The sequence below is a fragment of the Phoenix dactylifera genome, chromosome 13 (assembly GCF_009389715.1).
Source record: "Phoenix dactylifera cultivar Barhee BC4 chromosome 13, palm_55x_up_171113_PBpolish2nd_filt_p, whole genome shotgun sequence".
Classification (NCBI taxonomy): Eukaryota; Viridiplantae; Streptophyta; class Magnoliopsida; order Arecales; family Arecaceae; genus Phoenix; species Phoenix dactylifera.
The window spans coordinates 5,630,943-5,647,164 of record NC_052404.1 but is presented as its reverse complement, the minus strand read 5'-3'; the positions used below and the strand labels follow the sequence as shown (position 1 = coordinate 5,647,164).

Below are 16,222 nucleotides of genomic sequence, written 5' to 3'. Positions count from 1 at the left end.
AAATGAAACCCATGTATATCTTGAAAAATCATCTACTATAACTAGTCCATACTTCTTCCCTCCTAGACTTGCGGTTCTAGTGGGTCCAAATAGATCCATGTGTATGAGTTCAAAAGGCCTAGTGGTTGATACTACATTTTTTGATTTGAAGGATGATTTTGTTTGTTTACCTAATGAGCATGGTCCACAGATTTTGTCATTTTCAAAGATCAATTTTGGCACATCTTTTATTAATTTCTTCTTGACTAGTTTTGATATTAAGTCCATACTAGCATGTCCTAGTCTACGATGCCAAACCCAACTTGTTTCATTTTTCTTTTCTTCATTAGTAATTAAACATAATCCTTTTTTCTTGCCTAATTCATGAAGATCTACCATGTAAATATTTCTTTGCCTTTACCCTACAAGTACGATGCTGTTATCTTTAGGATTTGTGATTATGCATACTGAGGCTTCAAATGTGACTTTAAAATCTTTATCATAGAATTGACTTATGCTAAGTAGGTTATGTTTCAAACCATTAACTAATAAGACATTTTCTATAAAGGTAAATAGAGTAATAAAAATTTTACCCTTTCCAATGATAAATCCTTTTCCATTGTCTCCATAGGTTACTACTCCACCCATCTTAGATTCCAAGGTGACAAATTATTCTACGTCACCTGTCATGTGTCTTGAACAGCCGCTATCTAGATACCATCGTTTATCCACCTTATTAGCTGCAAGACACCCCTGCAATCAAGTTCAAGAATAAGCTTTAGGTACCCAAACTATGTTGGGTCCTTTAGGGTTAGTACTTGATGTTCCTTTTGGAACCCAAACTTTCTTGAATTTAAGCTTATGGTTATTACTCAATTTGTTGTTGCTGGACTTTCTATAGTTACATTCATATGCTTTATGTCCTAATTTATTGCAGCAATGACAAGTTATATTTTCATTTTTGGCTTTTACAAATATATTCTTTAAGTATTTTTGTTTTCTATTTGTTTTATATCCTAATCCAATTTTATCATATACAGCTTTTTGACTATCAAGAATCATATTTAATTTGGTTGAGCTAAGTGTAAACTTATCTACTAAGAATTTGTATTTTTCAGCATCTTCTTTTAACTTGACATTTTCAGCAATTAGATTCTTGGTTTTATTTATGAATCTCCTACTTAATGTTTCATAGTTATTAGATAGTTTCAGCTTATCTTTGATAAGAGATTGATTTTCATCTTTTAGAACTTTATTTTTATTGATTAGTTTTTTGTGTTCTTCAATGAGTTCTAAAAATGCATCATGCAATTCTTCAACAGTAAAATTACATTCAAGTTCAGAATCTACCTCATCGTCATTGGTCATATGGCAGGTTTGTGCCGTCTCTTTTTGATCTTCCTCTTTCGAACTTGACTCCTCACTTTCACTCCATTCAGCCATGAAGTTCTTCTTCTTAAGTTTTCTTGCCATCCACTTCAATTCCGGACAATCTATCATGAAATGCCCGGGCTTGTTGCACTCATAGCAAATTGGTGTTTCCTTTTCCTTTTCTTTGTCCTTACCCTTTTCTTTGCTTGAGCTACCTTTGAAGAAGGGCTTCTTTTTATGAAATTTCCTCTTTCCTCATAAATTTTTTGAATTTTCTTCCAAGCATAGCCATTCCTTCTTCATCAAATTCCTCCTCATCATCAGATTCTTCCGATTCAGTTTTCCAGTTTTGGAGTGGTAGACTTTAAGGCAATGGTCTTTCTTCTCTTGACCTCATCTTCTGAATTTTACCTCATGGTCAACTCATGGGTCATGAGTGATCCTAGAAGTTCCTCCAATTGCAGTGTATTGAGATCCTTTGCTTTCTGAATTGCTATTACCTTGGCCTTCCAAACTCTTGGTAGAGACCTGAGAATTTTTCGCACCAATTCAAAGTTAGTATAAAACTTTCCTAAACTCTTTAGCCCATTTATGATTTCAGTGAAACGAGTAAACATTTCAGTTATGGACTCAGTGGATTCCATTTTAAACAACTCATACTTATGTACTAATATGTTTATTTTTGACTCCTTAACTTGATTAGTTCCTTCATGTGTGACCTCCAGTTTATCCTAAATTTCTTTCGCGGAGATGCATGTAGATATTCTATTGAATTCACTTACATCTAGTGAACAGTAAAGTACATTAATTGCTTTAGCATTTAGTTGTGCCAGTCTTCTATCACTCTCATTCCAATCCATTTCTGGTTTGGGAATGATTGTGCCTTCTATACTAATTGTGGGTGTGTGTGGTCCTCTAGTTATGATGTACCACAATTCATAGTCTAGAGCTTGAATGAATATCCCCATCCTAACTTTCCAGTATGTGTAATTAGTGCCATTAAATAGAGGAGGTCTATTTGTAGATTGCCTCTCACTCATAGAACATCCTACTTGGGTTGTCATGATCTTTGTCTCTTGATTGTGAGATCAATAAATACTATGTGAGCACCTTGCTCTGATACCACTTGTTGCCCAAGGTGACAAGCCAACAAGGGGGGTGAATTGGTTTCTCTAAATTTTTACTATCTTAATTTAGTTAATCGATGAATGAGTGAAATTTAGAAACAATACACAATGCAAAAACACAAGAAGTATAGTGGTTCAGTGCTCTCCTAAGCACCTACGTCCACTCCCCAAGCGACCCCTTGGAAATTCACTATAATCCCGCGGATTACAGTTGGATTGTTTTCCGGGCTCACAATCCAAAAACCTTTACACTTTGGTTTTCTGGGATCACCAAGAACCTATGTTGGTTTTACGGGCTCACCAACGAACATTTACAATTAGTTTTACGGGCTCACCAACAAACCTAGACCGTTGGTTTTACGGGCTCACCAACAAACCTTGACCGTTGGTTTTACGGGCTCACCAACAAACCTTTACAATGTGATTAAAAGGAGAAGAAAGTTGAAACTCCTAGATGAGCAAATATAACAATTATAAGCTGCAAAGAAGAGTTTAGAATATAGTTATCGCTTGATGAGACTTATCTCTTCTTTGTCAAGAATGCTTCACTCTTCAAGGGTGGATGAAGCTCTTAATATCTCTTGGAATCTGCTCAACCACTTTCTTTTAACTCTTGAATGAAGCACTTGGATGAAGAAGATTAGGGCACTTGTCTCTCTTGTGTAAACTTTGATATTTCGCAAAAAGGATATTTTCTTTGATGAATAGTGTCCCTTTAAATAGTTTTCCTCATCCATTGGACACCCCTCATTGGTCAGATTTCAAAAACTAGCCGTTACTTGCTGTTGGGAGGACAAAAAGTACTTCTGCAGAACTAGCCGTTATGCTTCTGCCCGTGCTTAGGTCGACTCAACTTTCACTGGGGTCGACCCAACTTTCACTTGGGTCGACTCATGCAACATTGGGGTCGACCCTCTCAGGAAACACAGAATTTTGTATTTCAGCCTTCCTTCACTTGGGTCGACTCAACTCTTTTTGGGTCGACTCAAATTCCACTTGGGTCGACCCTCTCAGGGATTCCAGAGAACCGATTTTTGAATGACATAGCCTTTGGGTCGACTCATGTTCAGTTGGGGTCGACTCAAGGTTGGGTCGACTCAAGTTCCATTTGGGTCGACCCTCTTAGGGATTCCAGAGAATTGTTTTCTTGAGGCTTGAAGATGGGATCGACTCAGCCTTTACTTGGGTCGACCCAAGTACTGTTCATCCGTGCCATTTTTGCAGAAGTGTGCCAGATGGTTCTTGATGTGCCGGGGTCGACTCCAACAATCTTGGGGTCGACTCATTCCACACTTTGCTGCAACTTAGGGTTAGATTCATCCATATAATCAATGAAATATTCTTCAAGCAATTTTGAATATATGTTATGGTGATGCTACATACTCTTAACAATAAAAATTACTATTGTCCACTTAAGAGTACGTTTTACTTGAACCTTTGCCGAATTAGAATTTAGAATTCACTATCTCTTTTTTATCGCAAATTTTATCTCAATATTAATCATTAAAATACATCTTGATCTCATTCTACTAATGTACCGAGAGTGACGGACTTAGTAATGATGTATCATATTACCTTGTAATATTCAATTAGATATTTCTTCAATGGTTGTGTTAAGCATCAAAATACCACTATCATCCTCAAACCTAATACTTCAAAGTATGTTTTCAAAATTATTTGATAAAATAATTATTAGTTAATTAAATTTTGATATATGCTTTATACTTAGTTAATCGGGTCAAATATGTTAATAATCATTTTGTATTTATGTTATATGTTATGAAGTGTCACACCCCGAATTTATATCATGACACGGTCGTGCTATTGCAAACCTTTGCCTGTAATAGCATGCAGCCAAATAAAATTTGAAATTCAAATGAACTATATTTTTCATGAATGTCATAAAATGTTTGAACAATAAGGAGCGATACAGAGCTTCTAAAAATTTGTACAATTATATTCAGTGTATCTCAAACCCTGGAGCGAGTCAAGCTCCTTGCCCCTAGCAGTCCTATTTATCTGTAAGGACATAAATGAATTGGTGTGAGCTATAAAAGCTCAGTAAGTAACCATGCATAATCTTACCACATCAAGCATAATGTGTTGCATGCTAGTGCACTATTTTAAAAAACTAGTAGTTGTAACAAAGTAAGCAATTCATACAACATATAATCAAACTAGTAATAAAACAATGCATATCCAATCATGCAAGTTCATAAATATGGTTATGCATCATAAAAACTTAGCCATTATTTCATGCTTTGAAATCCGTACTCTTAGATGGTAGTGCAGCTATGGTCACTATTATTACCCATGACAGGGTCGTAATCTTTACCAACTACTTTTATTCGTTGGCAAGGTCTTATGCTGAATTACTATTACCCATTGGCGAAGGTCTTATGCCGAGTTACTATTACCCACTAGCGGGGGTCTTATGCCGAGTTACTATTACTCACTGGCGAAGGTTGTATACCGAGTTACTATTACCCACTAGCGGAGATCTTACCTAGCAATCTGAGAGTTCTTAAAACATATCATGCTTTTCATAAATCTTATCTCATAGATATATTGAAAAGTGAATAATAGCCTCATAATGTATAAAATTCATGATCATGCTGCAAACTTTAATTTTCATACAACTTCTATATCATCATAAATTTATATACATAGCATGATAATCATGATGAATGTCATCTAAGTTAAAATTATGCAACACTTGCTAACACATACTTAATCCTAATTTTGTGAAAACATAAATAGTCATATACAATTTCATAATCAAATAGCCACATGTATTTGATAAAACATAAAATTATGTCAGGGTCACTTACCTTAATTTGCTCACCAAATCTTAGGCTTAGATGTCAATTCTCCAATACCTAGCAATATCATTAACTTACATGTCACTTGCACATTTAATTTCTATTTATTTATAATCTGAAGTCATTTATAGCCCATCCATAGAACTCAATTTTATTTTCAGGTCCATAGCCTAATTCAATTTTTGGTTCAACCCCACGACCTAATTTCATTTCTAGTTCAGGTCTAATCTAACTTCTGATTCGGATTTGATTCAATTTCTGATTCAATTCTGCTTCACCTGCTGGTTCGGGTCTGACCCAATTTCTAGTTCAGGTCTGGTTCACCTGCTGGTTCGGGTCTGACCCAATTTCTGATTCGAGTCTAATCAGTTTTTTGGTTCAGGTCTGACCCAATTTCTGGTTCAGGTCAAATCAATTTTCTGGCTCAGATTTGATTCAATTATGAGTTCAGGTCTAGTTCAGTTCTGGTTCAGACCTAATTCAACATCTGATTCAGGTCTGAACCAGCTTCTGGTTCAGGTCTGAGCCAATTTCAACTTCTGGTTTAGACCCAATTGCCCTCTGGTTCAGGTCTGGGCCCATTTGCATTCAGCCCTGAAGTTTAATTAGATTCTGGGCTTGATTTAGTTATTGGGCGCATTTGTATTCAGGCCCTTTAACTTATAATTAAACCCTATTAGTTCTAGTTAAGTTAAAAGGGAACCTAGCCTCAAACTATATTCAATTTAGTCCTTCTATTAAGATTTGTGCTCTTCAGGCCCAGTTAGTTTTGGGTTTAAGAATACTTGGCTCGGACCAAACCCAGCCCGGCCTCAGGCCTTTAAAACCCAATTCATTTGAAGCCTACTACAGGAATCAGGCCCATCTCAAGCCCATAACATTTTTTTTCTTTCCTTCTTTCTTCTTTTCTTTTTCTTCTTTTTTTCTTTTTCTTTTCTTCTTTTTCTCTTCTTCCTTCTTCATCCTTTCCGAACCTTCTTCTTTCTTCTTCCTTTTCTTCTTCTCTTCTCCTTCTTCTTTCTGGGTTCGGGGGAGGGGAAACCTTCCTTTCCCCGGAAATCCTTAAAGTTTTCCGAACCTAAGTTTGCGAATTTTCTCCTCCCGCGAAGAGGGAAAGGGAAGATTTCCCTTTTCTTCTCCTTTCTTCTCTTGCGAAGGGAGGAGGGCGGGCTCCCCCTCACGGGAGAGGTCGGCCGCGACCGGCAGCGCCCGCAGCCAGGCCTGTGGCCGCGCTTGCGGTGGCCGGCCCCCTCTGCTCCTTGGTGGGAATGGGGGTTCGAAACCACCCCCAGAGAGGAAGGGGCCTCCAGCCCACCGCAGCTTCGACCGAAGGCTAGTGAAGCCTGCGGTCGGAGCCAGCGGCTCCACCTTCATTCCCACTGCGGTGGGGGAGGAACCCACCACCGCGGCCATGGCTATGCCCGAACTCGCCGTGACCAAAGGAGGGCTGCGGCCAAGCTCACCGTGCCGGATCCATAGCCGAGGACCCCAAGTAAGCTCTTCCCCTTCCTTTCCTCCTCATCTTCCATTTTCCTATTCTTCCTCTTCCCCTCTTCTTCTTCTTCTTCTATTTTTCTTTTATTTTATTTCCTTCTTTCTCTGTTTTTATCTCATAGCTAGATTAAATCTAAGCTAAACAGAACATGAATCATGAGGGAAGAGAGGGTTTAAGGGTTACCTAGGCCCGTGAAGGAGCTGAGAAGTCTCTTCTATCGGCTTGATCGTTTCCTTTGGTGATTTAGCGGCGGTGTCGAGCTGGAGATACCTCCTTCGGCACCGCCGCTCCTGATCCGGCTCTTTTGCACAGAAGGAAGAGAGAGTAAAAGGCAGTGAGAGGGTGGTCGATGGAGTTCCTCACTAAGGAATCTATGGGCTTTTATAGCCCTCGGTCAAGATCAAAGAGGGATGGTGATCGTGGCTGTTAGGCGGTTATAACCGCCTCAACAGCTAGCGATCTCCACCGCCATCTTCCTCCTGAAGCTACCAAGTGGGTCTCCTGATGGGCCACCGATTATGGTCCAGGTCGGCCCATCTGGCCAATATTTACATGAAGTCTGAAAAATGTGATTGGAAAAAATATGAAAAATCTATTTTTGCCTATATGTATGTATTTTCAGCATTGCTATGATCTATTCTGGCCCCACTAATGGGGATTATTCGTTGACCCTATCGACTTGTATCTGTGAGAAACTGATTTTGACACCGCGCCACCGGTGATTAGAATAGTAGATTTGGACATCATTGCCACCGGTGATTAATAATAGTGGATTTGGACACCATTGCTACCGGTGGTTAATAATAGTGGATTTGACACTTTGTGCAACCCATGCCACTGGGTTATATGGCCTTAGTCGATTTATATCGAGAATTTAGTATCAGAGTTTTTGTGCAAATAATAATAAATTTCAAAACGTAAAATATGTTATTTGTGATTATTTTTCAGTCATTATTTTGTATTTTGATTAAATATCTAGCATGCTTTGATTCCACTCTGGGATATTATTTTGCTTACTGGGCTAGTGTAGCTCATTATCATATTTTTCTATTTTTCAGATTTAGATACATGATCTCACGGGACTTGGGAAGTGTGCTAGATTTCTGAAGATTTCTTTCAGTTATTGGCATTTTAGAAAGACTAATTAGAGTAATTGATTTATGTTGTCGCATGATACTTTGAAACTTTGGAAGTTTACTTTGAGTAAATTATTTATTAAACAAAATAAAATTTTAGGAAATTGTCATTGCTTTGATATGATCTACAGCATTGCATGCATGTACGGTCCGCCATGCAGGTATGTGGCATCTGTTGCGTTCCGGACTCGGAGCGTGATAGATTAAGTGGTATCAAAGCTTAGGTTTAAGATTACTAGAGATTGTGTTTGAAATAGTCGAATGGAGCTTGAGTTTTAGGATTGTTAGGATTCGTCAGAAAATTTGAGAGATGGATAGACATTAGACAATGAGACGAATGTCTTTATGTACTTTTGTTATTGATAAATTTGTGTTATTATATCTGATTTTTTTTTTGAGATGCTTATTGAAATCAAAATGCCAGTTAACTGTGCTCGTAGCCAAAGTGTGAATAAGCTATTTTGGGATTTTTTTATGAAGTAATTTGCATTTCAGGTTATGATTAAATAGGATTTCGATAAAATTAAGTGAAGGAGTATTATCTATGGAACATTATCGTACAATATAATTATCTGTTTATTAGTTAATTTGTAAGTTCAACTTAATATCGGGTACTGTGATACTACTTCTAGCTTGAAGTCAACTATTTTGGTAGTAAGTTAAAGTTCGTTCATAAAAAGTTGTTAATGTTTGAATTTGGAACGATTTTATTATATTCATTAAAATGTTTTTTGATGTTAAAATCTGTATATGGATCATACATGAAATTGTTATATATAAGGAAAATATATTTGGGGATGAGACTTAAGAGTTCTTCTTCAGCTCTATTGGAGACTTGAAACAATTAAGATTGATATTTTGATAGAAAGTCAATCTTTAAACCCTGAGAATATTGGTGGATTAAAATATTTTTGGGTTGGTCAAAAAATAGAATTTCTTTGATTTGGAAAAGTTCCTGATGGTTTTCTTGTTAAGAGAAATTTAGTTGGAAATATAGTATTTTTGATTTTGACTGATATGGATATTATTGTGTTATTAGGTTCTTCTATCTATTGTGCAAAAAAAAAAAAAATCTAACATTTCATGTCTAGGATTATTGAAATGTTGGTTCCTACATTGGCTGATTTTGGATTTGGAATGTTTTAGTATAGATCTTGATGGGAGCCAAAATGGATTGTTCTATTCCAGCATGGAGTCTCCTAATTTCGGCCAGGCTGACCTCGGCTCTGCCAAAAGCCAGGCTGACCTTGGCCCCGCCAAGACCCAGGCTAACCTCGGCCCCGCCAAGAGCCAAGCAACGACGCTCCGTCAAGAGCCAAGCCGACCTCAGCCCGCCAAAGTCCGAGCTGACCTCAAGGGGGAGGCCAGGTCGACCTCAGCCATGCCGAAGGCCGAGCCGACCTCGACTAGAGCCAGGCTGACCTCGGCCCCCGCTGAAGGCCGAGCCGACCTTGGCCCGAGGCTAAGCCGACAACGGCCCTATCAACCTTGATCCCGTCGAAGACCCTGCGGATCCCATGCCTAGGCCGCCGAGCGGCCAGATCGTGCCACGTGGTAGACCTAGAGGCTCCCTCAGCAGATCCTCCTGGATCGCGGTGTTAAAAATTGGTCATTATGACAGCCGTCTCGGGGGGTAGAACATTGATGACTAGCCCCTCGCATACCACCAGGTAACGCTTTGAAGTGAGTGCGCACACGACGCATTTAAGAATCCTCTCGACCACTTTCGTTTAGAATGACGTGGTGGACCCTCAAAACAGATCCGGAAAAATATCTCCCGAATTCTCCATCCGCATGATTGATCTCCGTACTGTACGCCGTCTTCTATTGATGGCCAGCTGATCACAAATCGACTTGAAATTTTAGGTAATGGCCGAGACTCTCACCCTATAAAAAGGGAGTAGGAAAGGCCTTCGGTAAGCCATTATAAGCTATTTTAAGCTACAAGAGGCCATCTAAGCCATGAAGAACCTCTCCAAAAGCTCGGCTAACTTAGCCATCAGAAGGCCTTCGCCGGAATCCCCAGCCAAGGCTTTGTGCAAGTACCTCGGAGCGTAGGAGGTAGCCCTCTTTCTCCATCCCCGGTCGGCGTCTCCTCGACTCCCTTCTGGTGTGGTTGCCCTCGGGCCAAATTTCAACTACAACATTTGGCACTAAAGGAAGGACCTTCTTTCTTCATCTCAGCCAGCGTCTTCTCGGAGGTACCCCGGACCACCGGAGGCAGCCCTCTTCCTCCATCCCCGGCCGGCGTCTCCTCGGCTCCCTTCCGGCGTGGTCGCCCTCAGGCCAAATTTCAACCACAACAGATCTCTTTGCTCTTAAATTTATAATTTATGCTTTTGAAAGAATTCAAGAATAAATATCAATCTTGAATAATTGATTTTATTGCAGATCGTAAAGTATTCATCTTGGTAGAATCAATAATTATTTTAATTATCATTTTTGGATCCAAATCATAGAACTTATTCATATCTATCGGAGACTATGTGATGTATATGAAACTTCAATTCAAAGTTTGGATTTATAAGTTGATCTAGGATCTTTTGTCAATATTGCTGCAGTTGCTGATAAAATCTAGATTTGCTTGAAGAATTTAAATTTTAGAGGCTTACATGGTTATGATGGAAGATTTTTGATAAATGCTAAAGATCTCGGTAAAGAAAACTCTTGGAGAGATGATTGAGTTGGTTTTACTCATTTGTGCTGATTTAAGGTCTTATAATTTGGTAGAGCAATGAGTAAATTCTTCTAGATAGTTTTACTTATATGAGTTGATTTGGAATCGTCTACTTAAATTAAGACTCAATTCATTTTGAATTATAGTTACTTGAATGTATCCATTGACTCAAAGATAATTTCTAGATGGATGCGCTTGAGATATAAAAAATAAAATAAAAAAAGGGGACTATTACTAAAAGGATGAAATAGTTAATGAGTTTATGGTATTTTGAGTAGATTTTCTAAGTCTAGTAGAATTACAAGATCTTGAAATGTTTGCAGTATTGCAAATAAAAATATTTTACTTATTTGAGGAATTGATCTCAATGTAAAATCATAGAGCATAATCTTGATGGAATTTTTTGTAAATCTTTGAACCAGATTATTAGATTTTTGTAAGTTAAATATTTATAAATCAAGGCCATGAGTTGATTATGGATTTTGCATCACCATAGGAGAAATGCTAGGGGGATTTCATGAGAGGTCCAAATTAGTTTAACATAAAAGAAAATATTTGAGATAGTTGAATATGCTCATGAGTAAGTTAATATAGAATCTTTTAATTTATGGGGCATAGAATTGATATTCTTAAAAGAGAAATCAATAGCAAATTGTTTATTGTCAAGAAAATCTAGAGCTGGCTTAGTTTATATTGGATCTAGTATATGATTATTTGATCATACGATGGTACAAATATAACAATTATCTTGCGGGTTAATCATGATCTAGTGTACTTGGAAAGTAAGGATAAAATTTTGTTTGAATTTTATTAAAAAAAATGTGGATGATCTGGAATCATTAAGAAATTTTGAAAAATATTGATCAAAATTGCACAGCGAAAGCATAGTGAGCTAAGTTATTTTAAACTGGTCAAAAAAAAGTGGACTATGTTTTGGTAGATTCTTTTATTATTGGTATGCTAAGAAAAAAAAATCATGACCAAGGTTAGTTAATTATTGATCAAAAATGGTCTAATTTGTTAAGTATCTGAATAAATCATGCATCATTCGCTCCCTCTTTATGATTTACAAATTTAAGTTAAATTTTAAGCCTTGTGACATATTGAATCATGATATCAATACTTTGCCTTCTCAGACTTCCTCTTGTAATTTGATGTCAATCATTTTTGAGATAGAGCATTGTTGTCTAATAATCATCATTACATGTTCATTTTGTGAATCACATTTCTAGCCATATAAGGATTTGACTCTAAGGTTGGTCATTATCTTTTGTGGATCAACACCCTACCATAATATGTGTATCAAATCCATTTTATTTCAAGTTTTATCCTAAATATAATTAATGTTAATCTACCTAGTTCTAAATTGATCCCAATCCGATCTAAGTGAACTTACATCAAGATGATAATTTCAATCTTAGATTTTAGTTATTCATTTCTCTAGTGCCAATCATGCTAGTTTATGATTGATGCAAAATTATCTATCACACTAATTATGATCGAGAAGAATCAGATCTTGAATTTATATTACTCAATAGGCTAAGCATGTTACATTTGGAAGGCCTAGATCTCTCAAATTTCAAGGACGAAATTCTCTTAAGGAGATGAGGGGGCAGAATGTGAGAATAGGGCCTTTATGGGTTGAAGTCGGCAGGCCCAATCCACTCTAGCCCTTGGCCCAATAGAAGAATCGAAATAGGAGATCACGATCGCGATCCCCTGCTCGACCTTTCTTGGGCGAGATGGAGCGAAGGCGCGGCGGGCGCTCCATGGCAGCCCGGTGGGTGCTCCGCAACAGCCCCACGGCCGCCCCGCGGCTTCTTGAACGGCCGTCGATTCCGCTCAACCGCCACAAGAATCACGATGGTGATGAGCCGAAATCCACCTATAAATCTCTGCCACCGAGCCATCACTGCCAAGCAATCTCTCCTCCCTCTTCTCCCGCTCGTTCTCCTCCTCCGGTGGCCAGCATGCCACCCCAACCGAGCGTCATCCAAAGACCTTTCTATGAACCATGTTTTCCTCTGTTTTGAGATCGACTTCGAGCTATCGTTGCCGCAACCATGAGATTCGCCGCTTGACCGCCGGACTGAGCCACCCTCGGCCGAGATACGTTCCCTCCATAGACTCGCCGATGAGCTCCCATTTCCTTGTTCTTCTATTCTTAGATAATCTATTTCGGACCCAACCGAGATTGTTCTTGGTTCTTTCACTACCAGAAAACACGCGTATAGTGACGGCAAATTAGTGACGGACCGTTATCAGTCACTATTTGTGACTGATTAGTGACCGACAGAAATTTGGTCACCGTGATGTAAACTTAGTGACCGATTAGTGACAGACCGGTCACAGAATGCGTGGGTAGGATGGGCGCCAAAACTTAGTGACCCTCATAGTGACGGGGTATCTGTCAGCAAAATGATAACCGAAATTGCAACCAAACAGTGACAAATTCAGCAGTCACAAATATCGTAACCCAAGTATTTATAAATTTTTAAAAGATTATTTTTGGCGGTGACAGATTATTGACAAAAATTTCCATCACCAAATTTAATTTTTAATTCCAAAAATATTAAAAATATTATTTTTGAGTAATTCTAAATTTAAAAAAAAGATAAAAGGAGGAAAATCCAAAATGAAACTAAGTGTGCCCGCCGTCCCGCCCAAATTTCTTCGATAACCCAAATTCCAATCGCTCTCCAGAAAACTCAAATTTCTTCTTCTCATTTTCAAATCTCATGGTGTCGGCTATGACCCATTTGCACCCCTATTGCTACTTTCCTGCAATGGGATTGGATTTTGGAAGATGGTCTGGGATTTTTCTACCATACTTTATAGTTCAAAAATATTTTTTCCTGCAAGTTCCGTCCAATCAGCCTTATAGATAAAAAATAGTTTGATATGAAATTTGGCTTGCAGACCGACTTAGTCGAGTCCCGATTTGGAGCTGTGACTCGAAGCACTTCCCTATCCTCGGTCTCGATTAAAAGTTTGGCATCGTCCCGATTGGAGGGTTAGGGATTTGGCATCGCGGCTTCCCATCTCCTCTCCTCTCCTCCACCTCCGGCCTCTCCTCTCCGGCTCCCCCTTGCCGACCATTTTTGCCTCCCCGTCGATAGAGACCACGACTACATCACGCCTCCCGATCGCGGCTACATCACCTCGTCGACGCCCCCCTCCTTCTTGCTCGTCGGCTAGGGTTTTCAGAACCCACAACTGGTTCTTCCCGGAGGTAAACCCTAAGCTACCGAGGGTTTCATTACCTCTTTGCTCGGCGCCTGTGTTCATCTCCTTCTCACCCGGGATGAGATCATCGCGGCTACATCACCCCGTCGACGCCCCCCTCCTTCTTGCTCGTCAGCTAGGGTTTTCAGAACCCACAACTGGTTCTTCCGGGAGGTAAACCCTAACCCCATTTCCTTTTACCCCATGATAACAAAATAAAAGAAACGAAGAAGAGGAAGAGGAAGGGGGAAGGAACCTACCGAGGGTCTCTGCCTGTGGATCCGACGTCGCGCTTGATCGCCACGCTTTTCGATTATATACATGATCCTGTGTTTGCATCTCTTTGTGTTCATCTTCATCTAGTCATTATCTGGCATAGCGTACAAAGAAAGACTATATGTGTTCATCTCCGCCTGTGGATCCGTCGAAGCCCCCCTCCCATTTTAATATGCTGGGATTATTCTTGATGCAACTCGAGTTGAAAACCCAATGAATTATTTAACAAAAAAAAATAAATCTTAAACCCATTTGCAGCCCAACTTGCTTGCAACCTTACATGTTGAATCAGTAGATTATTATAGTAAGTGGAGAGACTTGTCTAAAATAAGCTCTGTTTAAAAAATCTTAAACCCATTTGCCAGCTCTGTTGTAATTTCATATGAAGATAAGCTCATGGATTTTAGACCTTTGATGGTTTCTTCTGCCAGCTCTGTTGTAATCTTAAAATAAGCTCATGGATTTTAGACCTTTGATGTCTAAAATAAACCCATTTGCCAGCTCTGTTGTAATCTTAAAATAAGCTCTGTTGAAAAATAAGCTGTTGTAATTTTGAGGGTTGATGGGTTGGGACTCTGTAAAGTTCATGGATTTTAATTTCTTCGTCATGTTATTCATTTCTACAATCATTGTTCATCTGCAAGGAAAAATGGAAAGTGGTGGAAAGTGGTGTTGCTTCATGGTTGTGACTTATTTCCAGTGTGCAATCAAGAAGCTGGTCAAAAAGCTTGCTAAGAAGTACCATGCTTTCTTAGCATCAGAGGCGATCATGTATATTGACATTTGTTCTATGTGAAGCAGATAGTATTCCATATGTAAATTTGGATGATTTGACTTGTATTCCTTGTCTCTGTAAAGATTAAATGCTTCTTGAATATTGCTGGTATTAGATGAATGAACAGATAACTTGTAAAGATTAATTTCTTTTGTTCAGCTTTTTGTAAAGATTGAATGCTTTTTTAATGTCAATGATGCTGGGACAAGATTGAATGATTTATTTTTGTCATGCTTATGATAACTTCTCATCTTCATAAATATTTCAACAGTGTTTTTGTTTCTTTTACATTTTTTATGATCTTGCCTTTCGTGTTTTTAATGGTCCTATTTTTCTTATGTTGTTTTCTTTTTTATCATCTCTCTAATATTTTCTAGGCTTTCTTATGTTGTTTTATTTTTTTGATTTTTAGAGAAAGCTGTCATGGTAAGTATAATTTTTTTATGATTCATAAATATTATTGAGCTTGCTCATGTTTATCTCTTGTTTGATCCACCATAATATTTTTCTCTTCTTTTAAATCAACTGGCAGGTAAAGTATTCAGCTGAATACTCCAAAAAATATGGTGATGCCTCCACCTCAGAGGCTCCTCAGATGTCTATGGCTTTAGTCCCCTAGAGGATCTCACTGGAATTATTGGGCAAGCATCATCCTCTTCCATCTCTACAAGTCAAGCTCCAGAGCTGTACACGCGTGAAGACCTTCTACGTATTCTTGAGCAGGAAAAGAAAAAATGGCAAGAGGAGGTTCTTCAAAAGATGAGAGAAGAGATTGGCTTTGGACCAAGGCATGTAGATCACGGGAGTAATGGTGATTCTGGTTCTGCTGATCATGCTTCATTATGATTGCTTTTGCCTTAGATGATAGGTCTTTGCATTCCTAGGAGGAATGAAATCTCTGTTGATCTCTATGACATATTTTTAGACTTTGATTTTGATGGATTTAGGACATGTTGATGCCTATTTTGAATGATATTTTAAATGACTTTTGCGTAATGTTGAATGACTTTGCTGTTAATGATATTATTATTATTATTATGAGCCAATCAATGTACCAAATATACCAGGTTATTAGATTGTGATCAGTGACCAAATTTTGGTTACTAACTTGTTTACCAAGTATTGTGACGAGCAGTCATAAACTTAGTGACAGGATTTTGGTTAATAAAAATTGATTTTGCTCAGAGCGTTTGTAACAAATTAGTGACGGTAACCTTGTCTTGAGGGTCAGTGACGGGATTAATGACAAATGTAGTGACAAAATGTGTGACCATGTTTGTGACGACTAAATCTGTCACTGAAGGTTGTGACAGATCAGTGACCAAACTTGTGACCGTAT

At 38.5% G+C, this 16,222-nt stretch overlaps 1 long non-coding RNA gene across 1 annotated transcript; it reads left to right on the top strand.

Moving 5' to 3' along the window:
• Positions 1-1,768: 1,768 nt before the first annotated feature.
• On the top strand, positions 1,769-16,222 carry LOC120112874. The gene is made up of 3 exons (XR_005514511.1): positions 1,769-1,779; positions 3,250-3,251; positions 15,479-16,222. It is a non-coding gene; the product is annotated as an uncharacterized LOC120112874 (long non-coding RNA).